This window comes from Belonocnema kinseyi, chromosome 8 (genome assembly GCF_010883055.1).
Source record: "Belonocnema kinseyi isolate 2016_QV_RU_SX_M_011 chromosome 8, B_treatae_v1, whole genome shotgun sequence".
NCBI lineage: Eukaryota > Metazoa > Arthropoda > Insecta > Hymenoptera > Cynipidae > Belonocnema > Belonocnema kinseyi.
In genome coordinates, this window is record NC_046664.1 from 142,873,413 (window position 1) to 142,884,057 (window position 10,645).

Sequence of the window (10,645 nt, forward strand, 5' to 3'; positions counted from 1 at the left end):
TTGAGGGTTTGTATGGCAGGTATACATATTTTCTTTTATTCAAGATTTGCAGTTCAGAACTTTTTTTGAGTGAATATTTAATATTCATACAAATACGTATAAAATAACAAAATATTACATTCTCCACTTCTCTTTTTCAAGCTTAGACAATAAAAAGTCATTTGTTAGTGATTTTCTGGTATAAGGAATGTACTAATAAATTTAACTTCTTTCCTATAAACTGGTTATAGATACGTAAATATAATAGTTTCGCGTGCTCAATTAAAAGAATTAAATAGATTTTATTTTTATCAAAACATTTAGGAGGTTCGAAGCCCCGATAACAATGCTTCATTTAATATGTAAGTAAATATTAGAAAAGAAGGAAAATGTTAATACCTGCCAAACACAACCTCAACTAACATTTCTACTAAATCACTTTTTTTCCTTTTAGAGATCGTTTCCTATATTTCAGCCATCGTTTAAGCTGTTTAACACTGTGCTCTTCCATCGATTTGTGTTATAATTAAAGTGATTTGACTTAGGAAATACGAGGACTTCAAGACGGTTGTGTTTAAAATTGTGCAATTTTAAAGGTTTGGTTTCAAACGTCTTGAAGTCACAAGCATATTTAATTATAATCTTTATTGTACAAAAATTTCATGAAAGATATCTAATTATCTCTCCAAATCACTTATTGAGTTTCATAATTTTTGCAAATCATTTTCGAGTTTTATTTTTGATGGCTTTTCTTGTTAGTTGAGAAATTGACATTATCCAGAAAAAATTACAACACCATTTTTATGATAAATATATTATGTACATATTTATAACTTAAGAATACATCAAATTATTTCAATTCTTTTCGTAATATCGTCCTAAAGCACTTAAAAAATAGTTAATCTTGGGGATTTAATTATTTAATGATAATGCACATTTCTAATCTGTCGGTGGTTCAATAAGATCTAGAGAAAAATAAATATTACATACGAGGCAGTTGAAAAAATTTGTAACGCCCGGGGGGGGGGGGGGGGGGGGGGGGGGGGGGGGGGGGGGGGGGGGCACTACGAGGTTTCAGAAAACTATTTTTGGTGCCTGTTCTGAAAATCTTAAAAATCAGTTGTATGTGGATGGTCTGAAAGATCTAAATTCTAAAATCTAAAATTCTATCGGAGAAACTAGAACTTAATGAAAGGAAAGTGTCCTAGAAATTTTTACTGAATATCTTCTGTTAACTGCAGTAAATTTCCCGATTACACAGTCCTTTGAATTGTAGCATTAAACCTAGAGACGTAAAGAAAATAGATATATATTTGGGACAAAAGGGTGGAGCACTTCTGATACTCCTGTTAGATCCCATTGATTTGGTTGTTTTTCATGAAATATTTCCTTTTTTAACCTTCATGTCTACCTACAATACTTTACATTTTTATCAATTCAAAAGCAAATAGTTATCTTGTATAAAAGGGTATTATAATAAGGTATAATAAGTCAATATGAATTGAGAATAAGATTCTCGGTTACAGTTGTTTAAAATTGATTACTTAACTTCAATTGAAATATTTACTAAAATAGGCTTTCTGTTCGCTATAAATAAATATAAATTTAGCTATTAATCAATAAAATATATTTATTGAATAATTGTAAGAAAAATGTAAAGGCTTCAACCCCTGTCAACGATACAAAACATGTATCGGAAATATCCAGCTAATCGTACCAAAATGTCGATTTATAGTACCCTTTCTTCTTGAAATGCATGCCGAAATTTCTGTGCACGTAGTCCTGTCATTCAAAAATGTACACTTTAAAAATGTAAACATTTAACGTTGTAATTAACATCAAAGAAACTGAGCCTCGAACTGAACAGTGTGGTATTTTAGATGAAAAATTAATAGATAAAATATTAAAAACTATGCATTTACTGATACATGTTCGTATTGTTTAAATTGAAACTAAATTTCTATTTCAGGTTGTACACTATTTAGTAGTCATCTCAAATTCAAAAATGATCTCAAAACTTGAGGATAATATTTCCATTGTTAATTGTTACTAACTTTAGAAGATATAGGCTTCTGCTTTCTGTTCAAATAGAAGTTGCGAAATTCTTATGTACGGCTTATTCTATTCGTTGATGAACTCTCTATAAATGTTCCGAGTAAATCATTTAAGAATTTGGACGTTCAAATTCTATGGGGTTTGAAAATCGTCTTTGGATAAAGACTACAACCAATTCTGTAATTTAGAAAAATAATAAAAACTTGCTCCGGAGATATAAAGGGAGCCAAATAGAAATAAAAAACTTTTCATGCAAAAAAATTAATACATTCCGGGAAAATGTAGATTTTGTGTCGCAGTCTCGCTCGCACTGTAACATATGAGTTGTCGCTGAAAGACGTATGAACAGAAGAAAGGTATATGCTTATTTGTAAATGAATAATAATAAAAATAACTTTAAAAAATATCATTGCTAATGGCACAATAAAAGTTAAGTAAAAAAAACCTATAAAAGTGAGTTTTGTAGAAAATGGAGATTTAAGACTTTTGGTGGGAATTCGATTGATTCAAAAGATTTTTCTTTGAGAAATGACGCGTTTTATTATTGTATTATTTTAAAGAAAATTTAATAAAACAAATATGGTCAGAAAAAGGTCTTAAAAAAATCTAAGAGGATATAGAGAATTAAAAAAAAGACTATATTAAAAAAGAGATTTCGAATAAATCCTTTTAACAAAATATGCATTAGATTGTTTGAGAATTTTATATGCAAAATGCCAGGATCGGAAAAATATTGGTTATCTAGTTTTGCAACTGCAATCATTGAAAGGTATATAATGCTTCTAAATCGATAATCATATAAATAAAACTGTTCACAATTTAACAACTTTAAATACAATCCGTTTCAACATGAAAGCATAACAAATTATATACAGTATAGGTCAAAATACTATAACAACAAAATTTCAGCTTTACAATCTGAAGGGCCTAAAATTAAAAATAGAATAATGTCGAAAATTGAATAATTGTACAATTCTGAAATTGTTTTATTTTAAATGTAAAGGCTTAATAGTTGAAATTTTTCCAAATAAAAACTTTCCTAATCAAATCATATCAACTTCAAGTGCTAAAAATTAAAGCAGAATTTCATATTTAATAAGTATAAAATTTAATTTATGTAAATCGTTTGGAGTTACAAAATTTTGGATTTGTTATTAGTTATTGTTAGTTTATTGTTATTTTCCTTGATCGTCGGGTAACATAATTGACATAGGAAATACGGGACTAGGCATGTCATCCAAACTTGGGCAAGCGGGGTTGAATCCACGGGAGGGGGGAGAATTCCATGAGTAGGGAGGGCCCCCATCTTACGATGTGCCACTTGATTATGCGCACGAGCGGTTGTTGACGACCAGGCTCGGTCAACTGCGTGGGAAATAAATTGCGAAATTTAGCGCCATCCGCGATGGGCAGGGAAACTACAGAAGCATGCATACGGTAACTTCTGTAGCACTTAATTGCCCGTGTTCTCCACCCACTGCAAACCTACAGAACGTCGCATTGGAAACTTGTGTCCTATTACTTCCATTATATGAAATCCAAATTTTACGAAATTTAAATTTGACCAAAATCCAAATTAAAAATCCCATTTAACGTTCAATAATCAAATTGATGCAAAATCCTGTTATACAGAACAAGAATCCAACGACCAAATTTGGACCACAACGAATGAACGAAAACCAAAAAAACCCTATTGTAATTTGAAAAAAAAACCCAAAAAACAAAAAAACAACAACAAAAAATAAATAAAATAAAATAATAAAAAATAAAAAAAAATAAAACAATAAAATAAAATTTTCGGAAAAAAATAAAGAAGAGGAAAGAAAAATGAGAAGGCAGCCAACCACTTCCCCTTCCTTCTCTTTTTATTTCTTTCGTCTTTTTTATTTTTATGATCATCAAATTACAATAAAATAAAAATAAAAAACATAAATAAATAAATTTGCATTACCAACGTTTCGGTACTCGTACAGTATCCTTATCAAGGCAAAAAAATTTTAAGTGGTAGAAACTGACATCACCCACGAACAGGTGCTCTCTCTTTGATACCTGAGAATCGAATGAGGGTCAGTAGGCCAATCTGTTGTAAACACAATATAAATATCTGTCACAATTACATCAGAAATAGAGAAAGTAAAAGATAAAAATAGAATTCATGAAACAGCTACGTTATATGTAATTAATCATATTAGCATAACTTTTCTTCAACCCATCCAAATCGGTTTTTAAATTAATAGATAACTTTTTTTGTTTTTTAATATAAAGCATTTCCATGAATTCCCTGTTTCTCTCATTACTTTCACTATGCAAAATTTGAACAGTATCTCAGTTAAACTCATGGTCAACATCAACAAATGCCTTTGTATGTCTGGCAAGAACACTTTTATAACAGCGTCCCAAACGAACATCACTTTTGTGCTCCTCTATCCTAGTATTAAGAAGTCTGCCAGTCTGTCCCACGTAATTCATCCTACAGATCCTGCAAGTGATCTTATAGACAACACCACCCCTTTCAAAATAATCCAAAGGATCCTTGCAAAAATTTATCACCGAATCCATTTTAAATGGAATGCGGAAAATAGTAATAATGTTAAATTTTTTTAACATGAGTTCAATAGTTTTAGAAATTTGACCAAAAAATGGAAGAACAAAAGTATTAAACAAACTATATTCCTTAAACTCTTTCTGATTATCTACAAGCAAATTATTAATGTCTTTGTTTTTGATTTGTTGAACTCTAATTGAAATATGTTTCTCAATTAACTGTTTTGGATAATGATTCAGAAAAAGGATATTCCTAACAATATTCAAATTTCTTCTGTGAAATGAACAATGGGACGAACCTACAGCTCTGTCAACTAAGTTTTTAATTACTGCAATTTTGTTTTGAAAGGGATGAGTAGAAAGGAAATTTAAAATTCTACCTGAATATGTACTTTTCTGTACCAATTGGTAATAATATTGCCATTCCAACCCTTAATTACTTCTATGTCCAAAAAACTAATTTTATAATCTTGTTCTATTTAATGAGTGAATTGAAGTTTTGGATGAAAACTGTTCAAAGTATCAATGACAATCTGTAACTTTTCCAGAGGAACACATAATAAGGTATGGTCGACAAACCGAAAATAAAAAGGCAAAACAAAATCTAATTTCCCAAAAACAAAAACCTCCAAATCTTCCATCACTAGTTCTGCTAAAATCGGAGAAATGACTGAACCTATGGGAGTACCAGACATCCGGAATCCTTTTTTGAATGATACTTTTTTGAAATTTCCAGCTATTTTTGATATTGTATTTAGAAGTTGTGATAGAGACCTTTAGAATCAAATTAAAATTTTGTTCTAAAAATTTGGTGGGAGTATTAATAGTTGAAATAACTATTCTTAAGGGATAACCATCTTTGTGAACCTTTCTCAACGCATAACATCTTGCAAGAACTGTGTCTTCAGTGTTAATATCAGTCCACCTTATATCCTTTCCCAGAAGTCCTTTCTTTCTCCAATTGTCAAGCATCTTAAAAGTGTCCCTTTTAAATTTTTTTAACGGATTTTCGTGCAATAATTCAAAATTATCATTATCAGAAAGCAAATTCTCCATATCCCTGATATGAACCTCTCAACTTACGTCAGTTTGACAAACTTTCTCACTCGCACACTTTTCCATGTATAGGAAGAGGACAACTGCGCACCTGGCACCTGCACACTCCAATCTAAGATCTTCCTGTAATGTGTGTATCACTTACGGTAATGTTTCTAATGCCAAGTGGGGGAATGGAGTTAGGTCTCCTTATTATTCATTCGTGGGCTACTCACAGTTTACATAAATACCGTCGTTTTTTATTTATGTTTTTTATTTTTATTTTATTGTAATTTGATGGTCATAAAAATGAAAAAGATGAAAGAAAGAAAAAGAGAAGGAAGAGGATGTGGTTGGCTGCCTTCTCATTTTTCTTTCCTCTTTTTTATTTTTTTCCGAAAATTTTATTTTGTTTTTTTGTTGTTATTTTTTTGGTTTTTTTTTCAGATTACAATAGGGTTTTTTTGGTTTTCGCTTATTCGTTGTGGTCCAAATTTGGTCGTTGGATTCTTGTTTTTTATAAGAGGATTTTGCATCAATTTGGTTATTGGACGTTAAATGAGATTTTTAATTTGGATTTTGGTCTAATTTAAATTTCGTAAATTTTGATTTAGCTAACTTGGACTGGAGGTCATTTCTAGGATATTATATATATTTAAAATAAAATGTCCTAATTTTCATGGTTTTAATTTAAAATAATTGATCATTGAAGGCTTTAATTCGAAATTATGTAATCTTTATCGGTTAAATTCGATTTATTTTATCTTTGCAAGCGTTCCACATTTAAGAGATCAATTTAATAAATTCGGAAATTTATTGATTTGTATCCTTGCGAAATAATAGCAGAATTTTTGATTGAAAATACTGCAACCTTAAAAGTTTTACATTTATAAAGAAAAAAAATCTGCCCGCAACGCGGACACATTCTTATCGCGCGCAGCGCGCGAGGCTCGCTTCGCTCGCAAGTTTGAGCGTGCTTAGGGCGCGCGACTGTTGGTTCTCGCGCTTCGCGCTCGATTATGTATTTACCTCGCGCTACGCGCTCGGTCCTTATATTTTCGCACATTCTGCGCAAACATTTTAAAATTGAGACTCAAAACATCCACCACTGTAATCTTGTAATTGTGAATTCTCATTCGTTAAAAAAGCTTGGCTCGAGAGTTTGAGCTCACCTACGGCACGCGACTGATGGCAATCGCACTCCGCGCTTAGTCTTTGAATTTCTTCCGCATTCGGGCACAGACCTTTTAAAATCAAAGGTGAAGAGACCGACAACTTTAATTTTGTAATTATGCCTCTCTTTTGTTAAAGCTCTTTTGGAGGTCCGTCCACTCAGCGCCGCCACCTATGGAAACTCACTAAAAATGATTATAATGCGATAAATGATATGTGGAGATTTTTTTTGCTTTTTTTGTTCTATGATGACATATATTACGTTTCCCAAAAACTACCCCTAAGTGTTACATAACTACCCCCGTGATCAAAAATATCTCAAAATGGGAAAACTACATTTAACAATGTAAACATGATTTAGGGCTTCAAATAATTCACATAAAACTTGAAAATTTTACCCTCTTTATAATATCCCCAAAACTACCCATCCACGTGAACGTATGCAGCATAATATATGATGCGTTACCCAAAAACTACCCCTAAATCATATATACACTCCCCTCGTCATCAAAAACGTTTTAAAAGATGGGAAACCACATTGAACAATGCAAAAATGATTTAGAACTCCAAATTGATTACATGGCACTTCAAAATTTCCTCCTCTCCATAATTTTTCCGAAAAACTACCCTTCCACGTGAACGTATACAGCGGAACATATATTTGTATGAAAAAAGCATTAAAATAGTCCAACTTAGACAACACTGTCAGTTGATATTTTTTTGCTCTTTTTTTTCTCTCTGATAATATATGATACGTTGCCCAAAAACTGCCCCTAAGTCATACATACTCACCCCTCGTGATCAAAAACGGTTTAAAAGTTTAAAAATCACCTTGAACAATATAAAAATGATTTAGGACTCAAAATTAATGAAATGAAACATGCACATTTGCCTCTCATAATATTCCTAAAACTACCCTTCCACGTGAACGTATGCAACAGAACGTATAAACAAGGTGTTTAAAAAGTCCCGGGACGGTTGGATATTTCCTCAGGAAAAATATTTTTCAAAAAAGGGAAGGTAATTCCTGAAGTAAATTTCAACAAGAAATTCATTGGTGAGCTCTGTATTGATCTTGGTTACAGTGTTTTGAATATTGTAAAATCATAAGGAAATTTTTGATTAAAAGTTCCAGGTGTTCTGGTGAGAGTTCTGTTCCTCCCCGAAGAGTTATACAATCCTATACTGTTTTTCGATACCTAAGTCAATAGCTAAGGCGATACCATAAGTCCTATACCGTTTATCCATACGCATATTATGAATCGAAACTAAATTTACGTATTACTAGTACATACTTACTATCTTTCGCTAAATGATTATTATGGCGCAAGCTAAACTTTCGTAACGAGAGAAGGTATCTATATTAATGATGCGTGATTGGGGAGATCGAGTTCGATCTTATGATCAAGTTCGTTTGCTTTTTAATCGCACTTTTCGTAATGGAGAAGGGTTAAATCCTGTCTTTAAAGTCAACAATTAAAATAACTGTAAGGCGTTTTATGAATCATGGATCTATCAAGGACCTTCAGAGAACTGGTCAGCCAACATCTGCAGGATCTGAGGAAATGCAGATGGACATAGCCCAAGCATTTGTTGAAAACCCACACCTTAGTTTACGTCGAGCTAGTGATCCTTACAAAGTTCATCGGATACAAGAGCTCAATGAAGACGATCCTGATCGTGGGGTTGAATTTTGTGAAATTATGATGGACAGAATTGATAGAGATCCTCTTTTCTTGTAAAATACAGTCTTTTCAGATGAATCTACTTTCACTTTAAAACGTGAAGTTAACAGGTAAAATTATAGATATTGATCCGTCGCAAATCCTGATTGGATGTTGGAGAGTTACACACAATATCCACAAAAGATTAATGTTTGGGCCGGTATCTTGAATGATACATTGATAGGCCCTTTCTTCATCGATGGTAATCTCAGTGCCGATGCATATGAAGAGCTTCTCAGAAACCAAATTATACCAAGAATAAGGGAGATTACAGGCGATAATTTTCAAAATATTTGGTTCCAGCAGGACGGAGCAGCGGCTCATTACGGTAGGGAGGTTCGAGCATATTTGAATACTCAGTTCCCTCCAAGGTGGATTGGAGGAAGGGGTGAAATCGAGTGGCCTGCGAGATCTCCTGATCTGACGCCTCTCGACTATTTTCTTTGGGGTTATTTAAAGAGAAGAGTATACTCAACGCAATCGCAAAGCTTAGACGAATTGCAGAATCGGATTCTGCAACAGGCTACTTTGAATGATAGGGAGATGATTCGTAATGCTGTAACTCATTTTTACAATCGCATAGCTTTTTGTCAAGAAGCTCAGGGTTTTCAGTTCGAACATCTTCACTGAAGCGTGAGAGGCAAGGGGACTCACGCTAATTAAGCACGCCGAAACGTGAGAGGCAAGGGAACTCACGCTAATCAAGCACCCCAAAGGGAACAGAATTTACTACGTCTACGTTGTTGTTCCTGGGTGATGCTAAACGTAAACGTAAACTGCTTGGAAAAAACCTTGAGAAAACCTTGAAGATTAACTTTGTTAATGTAAAATAACCTTTAACTGACCTTGAACGTTACAATTGAATAATGACTTGGTACCTACCTGAACGTAGAATTTTCCGCTCTATCGATTGCAGATGTAAAAAAGGGGGTTTCCATTTAAAAAAACAAAGTTGACCTTCAAAAAGCCATGAAGGTCAACTTCAAGGTCAAAATGAAGGTCACCATTAAATTCCTCGTTGAAATTTACTTCAGAAGTGACCTTCATTTTTTTTATAAATATTTTACCTGAGGAAATATCCAACCATCCCGGGACTGTTCAGACACCCTGTATGCATGAAAAAATCATAACAAATAATAAAACTTAGAAAACACTGTTAGTCGATATTTTGTTGCTCCTTTTTTGCTCTTCGATAATATATAATACGTTCCCTAAAAATTACCTCTGAGTCATACATACCCTCTCCTAGTGATAAAAAAAGGTTTTAAGAGTTGAAAACCCACCTTTTAAAATGTAGACATGCTTTAAAGCTTAAAATTAATTACATTGCACTTCAAACTTTCCCCCTCATTATTGTTTCCTCAAAAAACTACCCTTTTACGTGAATGTGGGCAGCAGAACATATATATGGGGCATTATTCCTCAACTGCCCCAACTCAAAAAGTCATGTTTTTCGATTGTCTCTAAATTCTGGGAATATGTTCGCCTACCCAACAGTAGTTAATCCACAAACTTATAGACCAGGATTACTAAACCTCCCCAAGTGAGGGGGGGGGGTTGAATTTTCAACCCCAATGCCTGCAGGGGTAGTTTCAAACGCCTGTAACTTCCTTTCTAATTACGCGATTTAAAATTTTTATGAGGGTTTTGGAAAGTGCTTTTTACACGCTTTCATCCTATTTTATTATTTATAACGAAAAAAATTGTTTAAACAATTTTTTCAGTAAATCAATTGTTTATTTAACTTCTTTCGCAATTTAGGCATCTACGATTTTTTTTAATAGTCTCAAAAGAAAGCTTGACTTCTTCACTATGAAAAATGTCTAATAAGAAAATGGACAAATTGAAATTCATTGAGTTACAGAGCCGGTTGTAGAGGGAGTCCTCGCGCTTGCACTCGGGCGTTATGCGGCAGCATACCGCGGAACAGTTTTCAAGTATGCCATTTTTTTGTATTACTCACATTGATCCAAAATTGCATGAAGTCATCGGAAAAAAACTATTCAATAATGTCAACCAGTAAGTTTGAAGAGGTAAAAAATTTTTAAAGTTATTATGAAAAAATATTAAGTAAAAAGCACTTTCTTAAAAATGAACAGTATTTTTCTGAAGATAAATGATTCCTCACTATTATA